Source organism: Bison bison, unplaced genomic scaffold, assembly GCF_000754665.1.
Source record: "Bison bison bison isolate TAMUID 2011002044 unplaced genomic scaffold, Bison_UMD1.0 scf7180017864302, whole genome shotgun sequence".
Taxonomy (NCBI): Eukaryota; Metazoa; Chordata; class Mammalia; order Artiodactyla; family Bovidae; genus Bison; species Bison bison.
This window is the reverse complement of record NW_011494874.1, coordinates 4,934,285-4,943,262: the sequence shown is the minus strand read 5'-3', so window position 1 is coordinate 4,943,262 and position 8,978 is coordinate 4,934,285.

Genomic DNA, 8,978 nt, shown 5'->3' with positions numbered 1-8,978 from the left:
AAGAGTTGACTCATTGGAAAAGACTCTGATGCTGGGAGGGATTGGGGGCAGGAGGAGAAGGGGACGACAGAGGATGAGATGGCTAGATGGCATCACTGACTCAATGGACGTGAGTCTGAGTGAACTCCAGGAGTTGGTGATGGACAGGAAGGCCTGGTGTGCTGCAATTCATGGGGTTGCAAATAGTCAGACATGACTGAGTCACTGAACTGAACTGAACTGAACATCTCTTTGACTCTATGCAGCTTTTACACGAATTATTCATAATTATACACAGTAACATGCAAAATATATTCTAGGTGTCTTATTTGGAAACTAGCAGAAGACTCACATACAAATCACCTCCCCTGAGACAGATGACCAGAGAGACGTGTGGGTGCATGCTAAGTCACTTCAGTCGTGTCTGACTCTTTGAGACTCTATGGACTGTAGCCAGCCAGGCTCCTCTGTCCATGGGCTTCTCCAGGCAAGAATACTGGAGTGCGAGTGGGTTGCCATTTCCTTCTCCAGAATATCTTCCTAACCCAGGGACTGAACCAGCATCTCTTGCAGCTCCTGCATTGCAGGTGGATTCTTTGCCACTAAGCCACCGGGGAAGCCCAACCAGAGAGAGAGCAGATCTCAGACAGCCAAGAGTGTCCATCCTTCTGTATATCACCTGACTCAGGCTCTGCCTGCCTACATTAGTCACCGATCTGCCCTTGGGCGCATAGTCATCTGTCAGCAGCCTCTACTCCTTTTGTGTAACTGGGACACTCCACTGGGGACCACAAGACATGACCTAACAACACACTATGGGGCAGCGGGAGGGCCATCAGTGATTTCCTGTCTTCATATGAAAGAGAGACCCACCCACCATCCTGCCCTTCTGCCATCATGCACTGAGCCCTCGGAGACTGCCCACCCTGCCTCAACGGGGAGTCTCCCACCCATCTGTACGCTTCCCACTCCTGTGCATGGCTTCCTTACTCACTTTTTTTTAAAATTGAAGTATAGTTGATTTACAATGTTGTGTCCATTTCTGATGTACAGCAAAGTAATTCAATTATATACTGGACCGGCCTAAAAGCTCTTTTGGATTTTTCCATAAGATGTAATGGAAAACCCACGGGAGTTCCACGGTGGTCCAATGGCTAAGACTCTGCCCTCCCAGTGCAGGGGGCATGGGAGCAATCTCTGGCCAGGCTACTAGATCCCACATGCCACAACAAACGACCAGCACATCCAAATAAACAACAAAAAAATAACCAAGTATTAAAATAAAAAAATAAAATTTAAAAATCGGTATAGAAAAACTTGCATGAACTTTTTGGCCAACCCAATATATATATTATACATATATAATACATATATATTCTTTTTCAGATTCTTTTCCATTCTGGTTTATTACAAGATATCAAGTCACTTTTTGGTGCCTCTTCCACACAAATAAGCTGGGCTCAAAGTTATATCCAGTCTCCCTTTCTGAAGGTTCTCTTCCTAATCCTCCTTCCAGAACCTTCTTGGATCCCTAGATTGGAAAATACTTCCCAGGAGATATGCAGATGAGAATGAATGTTTACTAAATGCCTCCCAAATGCTGGGCATTTCCTTACAGCCATGCTATGATGGAAAAAAGAATTGTCCTTTGTTTAAGACCAACAACCACACAAAGGATAAGAGACTTGGAATAACTCACTTTATGTTACACAATAATAAGAACAAGCAAACCTGGGCTGAAAAACCAGAATTGCCTATTTCCAAGCTTATGTTCTTTCTATTACGTGAGGGCTTGATGAAGAAAAGGCAACTCTAGCTCCACAATGCATCCCTTGCTGTGTTGTTGTTCAGTCGCTAAGTCGTGCCTGACTCTTTGTGACCCCATGGACTGCAGCACACTGGGCTTCCCTGTCCTTCACCATCTCCCAGAGCTTGCTCAAACTCATATCCATTGAGTCGATGATGCCATCCAACCATCTCATCCTCTGTTGTCCCCTTCTCCTCCCACCTTCAATCTTTCCCAGCATCAGGGTCTTTTCAAATGAGTCAGTTTTTTGCATCAGATGGCCAACGGCTTGGAGCCTCCACTTCAGCATTGGTCCTTCCAGTGAATATTCAGGATCAGTCTCCTTTAGGATGGACTGGTTGGATCTCTTTGCAGTCCAAGGGACTCTCAAGAGTCTTCTTCAGCCCCACAGTTCAAAAGCATCAATTCTTCAGTGCTCAGCCTTCTTTATGGTCCAACTCCTGCTGTGTGTGTTAATACAAAAGGAAGGGGAAAGTGAGAGGAGAGGAAAGAAAGAAGCTCTGTAGCTCACTGACTCCTCCCACCAGAGCAACCCCCACTCCGACCCCACCAGAAACCAGGCAGCCAGGATGGTTGGGCCCTGACCCTCTCGGACCCAGGGAAGGGCCCAGCTCCTCACCCTCTTAATTTTCTCATTTCTGTCGCATTTCTCCTGCCAGGGCCCTCCCTGATGGTGGGGTGGGTGGGGGTGCTGAGAAAGGCAGGGTGCGGCACCTCACAGTGCCTGAGGGAGTCCTTCCCACCACACACCTGTGAGCCCTTCAGCTTCCTCCCCCTGACAGCCTCTCAGACCTTCGGCTCTCACTGAAGCCTGTTTTTGCTGAACTTGCATTAAACAAAGACCTGGAAACACGGGTCAGCAAAATCGAAACATTTACCTCCTTCAAGAAGTCATCTGAGAAGCCCCAACCCTTCTGTGAGACGCTATTAGCAAACACTTCAAAGGGAGCCATGTCCCGTTTTGGGTAGTGCCATGCAATGAGCCCCCAACCTCAGATCAAGTAGGAATCCTTACCTCGATTTGCCAGGCTCTGTGACACCTCACCCTTGCAGCTCTCCTGCCTCATTGCCACTCGACTCTGTTAAGCTTTTAGTTAATTTTCTTCCCTTCCTTTCCTCCTTCCTTCTCCTTCCTTCCATCCCTCCTTTTTTTATTTTTTCTCCTTTCTTCTCTCTTTCAAATCTCTTCTTCCTCCTTCCCCCTCTCTCTTTCCTTCCTTCCTTCTGTCCATTCTTCCCACTAAATACTGAGCATCTATTTACTCCTGGGTGCTGAGTCAGGTGCTTCAGACAGTCTTCAGGACAATGGCCTCGGAGTTCTTTCTCCATCTCACATCCGCATGCTTGTGGTTCCCTTCACACAGAATGCCCACACCTACTCTACTGGATGAAACCTGCTGCTGCTGTGCTAAGTCACTTCAGTCGTGTCCGACTCTGTGCGACCCTAGAGACAGTAGCCCACCAGGCTCCGCCGTCCCTGGGATTCTCCAGGCAAGAACACTGGAGTGGATTGCCATTTCCTTCTCCAATGCATGAAAGTGAGAAGTGAAAGTGAACTCGCTCAGTCGTGTCCGACTCTCAGCGACCCCATGGACTGCAGCCCACCAGGCTCATCCATCCATGGGATTTTCCAGGCAAGAGTACTGGAGTGGGGTGCCATTGCCTTCTCCAGGATGAAACCTACTCACCCTTTAAATTTCAAATGAAATCACAGATGCGTTCTGTTTTCTAACTAACCCTTCCCTATTTTCCCACCGCCCATTGTCCAGGTGGAGCTGGGTGCCCCTTGGAAGCCTTCTTTCTCTACCCTTGCTTGCACGCATCATCGTTGATACCATCCTCTGCTCACCTGCCTGCATCTTCAACTAGACTGAGAGCGCCTTACACTGTTCAGTCTTTCATCTCTTAATCTTCTGGAGCCAGCTCTCACCACACACCTTTGTGCCATCCAAGATTCCAGCAGTAGGTAACTTACTCCTCTCAGAGAAAATGCAAACCGTAAGACAAAAATACCTTCAACTTCCAGCTTCCAAATCTACATTCACCTGTATACACTCCCATTTTTACCTCTGGAGACCCAGATCACTGCCCCCGGCAGTTTACTTAGAGTCTCAGCTGGGATAGACGGAAGTCATTTCCAACTCAGATTATCTAAGACAAACTCATCTTTCTAAGCAGAAGGAAGCCCCTTTTCTGTAGGTTCCCCAAAATACAGGCACTCAAGCTAGCACTCAGAATCAACTCTAAGGCTTTCTTCTTCCTCATCCCCTGATACACAGTTAGCCACTGAATACTGTGGATTCTAGAACCTAAATAGAATCCATCTACTGCTCTGCTGCTCTGTTCCACATTTCCACCATCTATCCCCAAGATTTCTGAACCCATCTCCTAACGTGTCTTTCTGCAGCAGCCTTGCCTCCTGCCAGTCCATTTTCTACAATGAAGCGAGAGTAATCTTCTTAAGATATAACCAGATGATGTCACTCAGTAGCTTAAAACCCATCGGGCCCTTCCCATGGCCTCGAGGACAGCGTCCAAAGTCAGTCACGGAGCTTACGAGGCCATAGCAACCCAACCTCTACCTTCTGATTTTGCTTACCTCCAGTCACCCCACCCAGACCCAACACACATTCTCCAGTGAGACTGAGCCTTCAGTTAATGAAAACCCCATTGCTCTCCAGGGCCTCCAGGCTGTTATGATCATGGCTTTCTCCACCTGGAATATTTCTCCCCTTCTGATTGCTGGGCTGGGTGTGAATGTCACCTCATCATCCCTCACCAGTCAAACTTGCCCGGCAACCCAGGGACAGAGTCACCTCCTCACAGTCCCTGTGGCCCCACGGATGCCCTGAGGGTCATGAGGTGGCCTCCCTGGGCCTGCTATAGCCCGAGTGTTCCCGAGATCCCCAGCGGGAGCTCCTGCTGCACCTCATTAACATCGTCCCTGTAAATAACAGCAACCCCGACACCAGTCTGCAAAACCAACACATGCATATTTGATCTGTATAAACAGTGCATATAATATGACATTTCCTTTCAAAACTCCCTCACCACTCGGAAATTCAAATGAGAGCCTGTATTACCCTTGGACTAGAGACTAATGAGGGCATCATAAATATTTGATGAAAACCAGGCCAAATTCTCGGGGTTTTGCCACACAACATTTTTCAGGAGCAACTGCTGAAAGATGTCTCGAATAGCCTAAGTACTTTTGGTGGGCAGCAAAGGGTGGCATCCTTCTGAAGGAATATTCCACCTGCTTCCATTCTTGCACAGGTGCTGGCTGCTATTTCCTTTGAATTTTGTCTTTGCTTTAAAACCACCATCCGCTTTCAGACTGCCAGTCAGTGAGTTTGTGTTCATCATGAAGAAACAGTGACAAGAGAAAGGAATATTGGGCTACATTTCAGAAAACCTGATTCTCACCCCGGCCAGGCCAGGGTCTAAGCTTAAGCACAAAAGATAAACTATTAAAATTCTTTAAAACATTGTGGTATAAAATTTTCAAAATTCTAAAGTAAACATATCATAAATAAAATTTAAGAAAAATAGCATTATAAAATGGTTCTGTCAGTGTGGGGAGAAGTGCTGAATATCCCTTAGCTTCAATCTTTTCCTCTATAGCTGCTAAGAAAATAAATGGTTGCCAAGATGAGTGGGAAAGAACCCGCCCACCAAAGTAGGAGACATAAGAGATGCAGGTTCGAGCCCTGGGTTAGGAAGCGTCCCTGGAGGAGGGCAGAACAACCCACTCCAGTTTTCTTGCCTGGAGAACCCCATGGACAGAGGAACCTGGTGGGCTATAGGCCATAGGGTTGTAAAGACCCAGACATAACACTGAAGTGACTTAACACACAGCATGTGAAATAAAGCAAAAAAGAAAAAAAAAAAAACAAAGATGAGAATAGCTTTTGCATACTACAAATTGTTGAAGAAAATATAATAGATTGCTAGTTAATAAGCTAGGTTAAGTTGTCCAGTCATCATTTTCCTTGTTGAGATTCTTCAAACAATATGAAATATGACTTAGATGACAAACTAGGAGAACCCATTTGGAGAGCCATTTGTATCAGGAGATTAATAATATTCACAATTTTGGACCTATTGATCATACTTTTTGTGGGAATAAACCAATGAAAAATGTGACAAAGTACCCTACTTGGAAGAGGTTTTTTTTATTATTATTACCAAAAGGTACCCTAAAATACTCATAGTAAAAGCCTTGAAAGCACTCTAAACAGCCAGTACTTGTTGCTATTGTTAAGTTGCTAAGTTGTGTCCAACTCTTTTCCACCCCATGGACTGTAGCCCACCAGGCTCCTCTGTCCATGGAATTTTCTAGGCAAGAGTACTGGAGTGGGTTGCCATTTCTTTTCCACCCCATGGACTATAGCCCACCAGGCTTCTCTGTCCATAGGATTTTTCAGGCAAGAATACTAGAGTGGATTGCCATTTCCTCCTCCAGGGTGTTTTCCCAACCCAGGGATTGAACCTGGGTCCCTGCATTGGCAGGCTGATTCTTTACCACTGAGCCACCAGGGAAGCCCCAAAACAGCCAATAATCAGGTCAAATAAGTTATGATACATCCCCCAAACAGGTTATTGTGTAGAAAAATCATTATTACAACATCTTTAAAAATAAGATTATATTTATGATTAATATAATGTTGAGTATGTAGAGTACAAAATCAAACAGATAATGCAAGTCCATATGAAATAAAGAAGAAATTTTTTTAAAAAACCAAATTCTCAAAAATCTAAAAGTAATCATTGAATACTATCTATCCTCCAAATAAGAAAAAGAGTTTAAGATTAAAAACAAAGGATAAATTATTAATTCTTTAACATTTAAAATTTTTTTTAATTTTTTTAAATTTTACTATATAAAAATTTCAAAATTCTAAAGTAAATATATCATAAATAAGATTTAAGAAAAATAGCATTATAAAAAAATGGCAAGGATACCACTCTGCTTATTAAAAGACTCATACAAATTGATAAGAGTGTAATCATTCTGACAGATAATAAGATGAAGAATATGAACAGATAATTAAAGCACACAAAAGAAAAAATTATTTTATTTTTAAATAAATAAATTAAATTTACTATGCATTTGGTCAAATGATCAAGAGCTTTTAAAATACTAGTCAATGTAGCGGAGGGAGTTTATGAAGAGAGGGATTTCTGCTGCATTCTGACACATTGTTGGAAGACATGTAGAAAAAAATTTATAAACAACAATTTTAAACATAAATCAAAGGCCCTAACAGTGTTCACATCTTTACCTAATAATTTTATTTCTAAGTGTCAGCCCCTAAAGAAACAACCACATAAGCAGATAAAACCTTATATACCTAAGACTATCAGAGGATTATTTAAAGCACAAAAATTAAAACCATGTAAATAGTTATAAGACTAATTAACATTGGAAGGAGAATATCAACCAGAAGGAGAATATCAATTTTAAAAGTACATAGTCAGTGTGTAGTAGATGAATCCATACTCTTCTAGTCACACTATTTCTAAGACAAACACAAAATGAAGAGAATTAAAATTTTCAAAAAAAAATTTTTTTCATAAAACCAGGAGATACATTCTGAAGTGAAAATTAAACTAGCATTAAGTGAATATGTTGAAATGGGATACCCAGTATGGCAAAGTCAGAACACCATGGATTCTTTAAAAGACAGGGGTAGCAGAGAGTCTCTGTGGACAACAGAACAACACTCAGACTTTCTCCCTGACGTACGTTGCCTCCTAGCCCACCACCCTTTCCTGGCCTTTCTCTTTCACATAGTTCAGCAGCACAAAGCTCATTTGGAGGGGACTCCCTGCTTTACAGATGAAGGAAAACTAAAAACTAAGAAATGGCCATCACCAAAATCCTAGTTTGAGAGTAGCAGAAACACTGCAATGCAAAAGGAGATAATAAGCACACCTCAGAAAAAGCTTGGCATTCAGTAAAGCAATAGTATGACCTCACATGACTCATTAAAACAAATAATAACCTCTGCAAAGCAAAGCATCAAAGTAGAAATATAAGAAGCCAGTTTTTTAAAAAGACAACAGAATAAAAACAAAACTGGCAAAGAGCTAGAAAAAATAGAAGAGAAAAATAAAATCATCAAATAAGTAAAGATCATTTTGTCCACAATAAATAGGAAATAGATTCTGCCATAATAATGACCTGGGGCATGGAAGACAGACTTGTAAACTGAATGGGATAAAACAGAAAAAAATAACCAAAAGTTTAAAATTATAGAAGAAAATGCAATAGTTGTGAAAGGTATCAAAGGAGATCCAAAGTATGCAAAATTGGTGGCTGAAATTAACGAACAAAACAGAGAGAGCACACAAACCGTCCAAAGGAGTAATATTTTTTTTAAGTATTTTTGAAATAAGCACTTGAATCTACTGTTTCAAATGGTCAATGGTTCCCAAATAAGTTGAGGCAGAGAGGCACATTTTATTAGAGTTACTAAACCTCAAAAATAAAGAAGCTATGGGTACCTTATTTTTGACAAAACAGGCGAGAATATACAATAGGGCAGAGACAGCCTCTTCAGTAAGTGGTGCTGGGGAAACCAGACAGCTACATGTAGAAGAATGAAATTAGAACACTTCATAACACCATACTCAAAGATAAACTAAAAATGGATTAAAGACCTAAATGTAAGACCAGAAACTATAAAACTCTTAGAGGAAAACATAGGCGGAACACTCGATGACATAAATCAAAGCAAGATCCTCTATGACCCACCTCCTTGAGTAATGGAAATAAAAACAAAAGTAAACAAGTGGGACCTGATTAAACTTAAAAGCTTTTGCACAGCAAAGGAAACTATAAGCAAGGTGAAAAGACAACCCTCAGAATGGGAGAAAATAATAGCAAATGAAACAATTGACAAAGGATTAATTTCCAAAATATACAAGCAGATCATACAACTCAATACCAGAAAAACCAACAACCCAATCAAAAAGTGAGAAAAAGACCTAAACATACATTTCTCTAAAGAAGACATACAGATGGCTAACAAACGCATGAAAAGATGCTCAACATCGCTCATTATTAGAGAAATGCAAATCAAAACTACAATGAGATGTCACCTCACACCGGTCAGAATGGCCATCATCAAAAAGTCTACAAACAATAAATTCTGGAGAGGGTGTGGAGAAAAGGGAACTCTCTTGC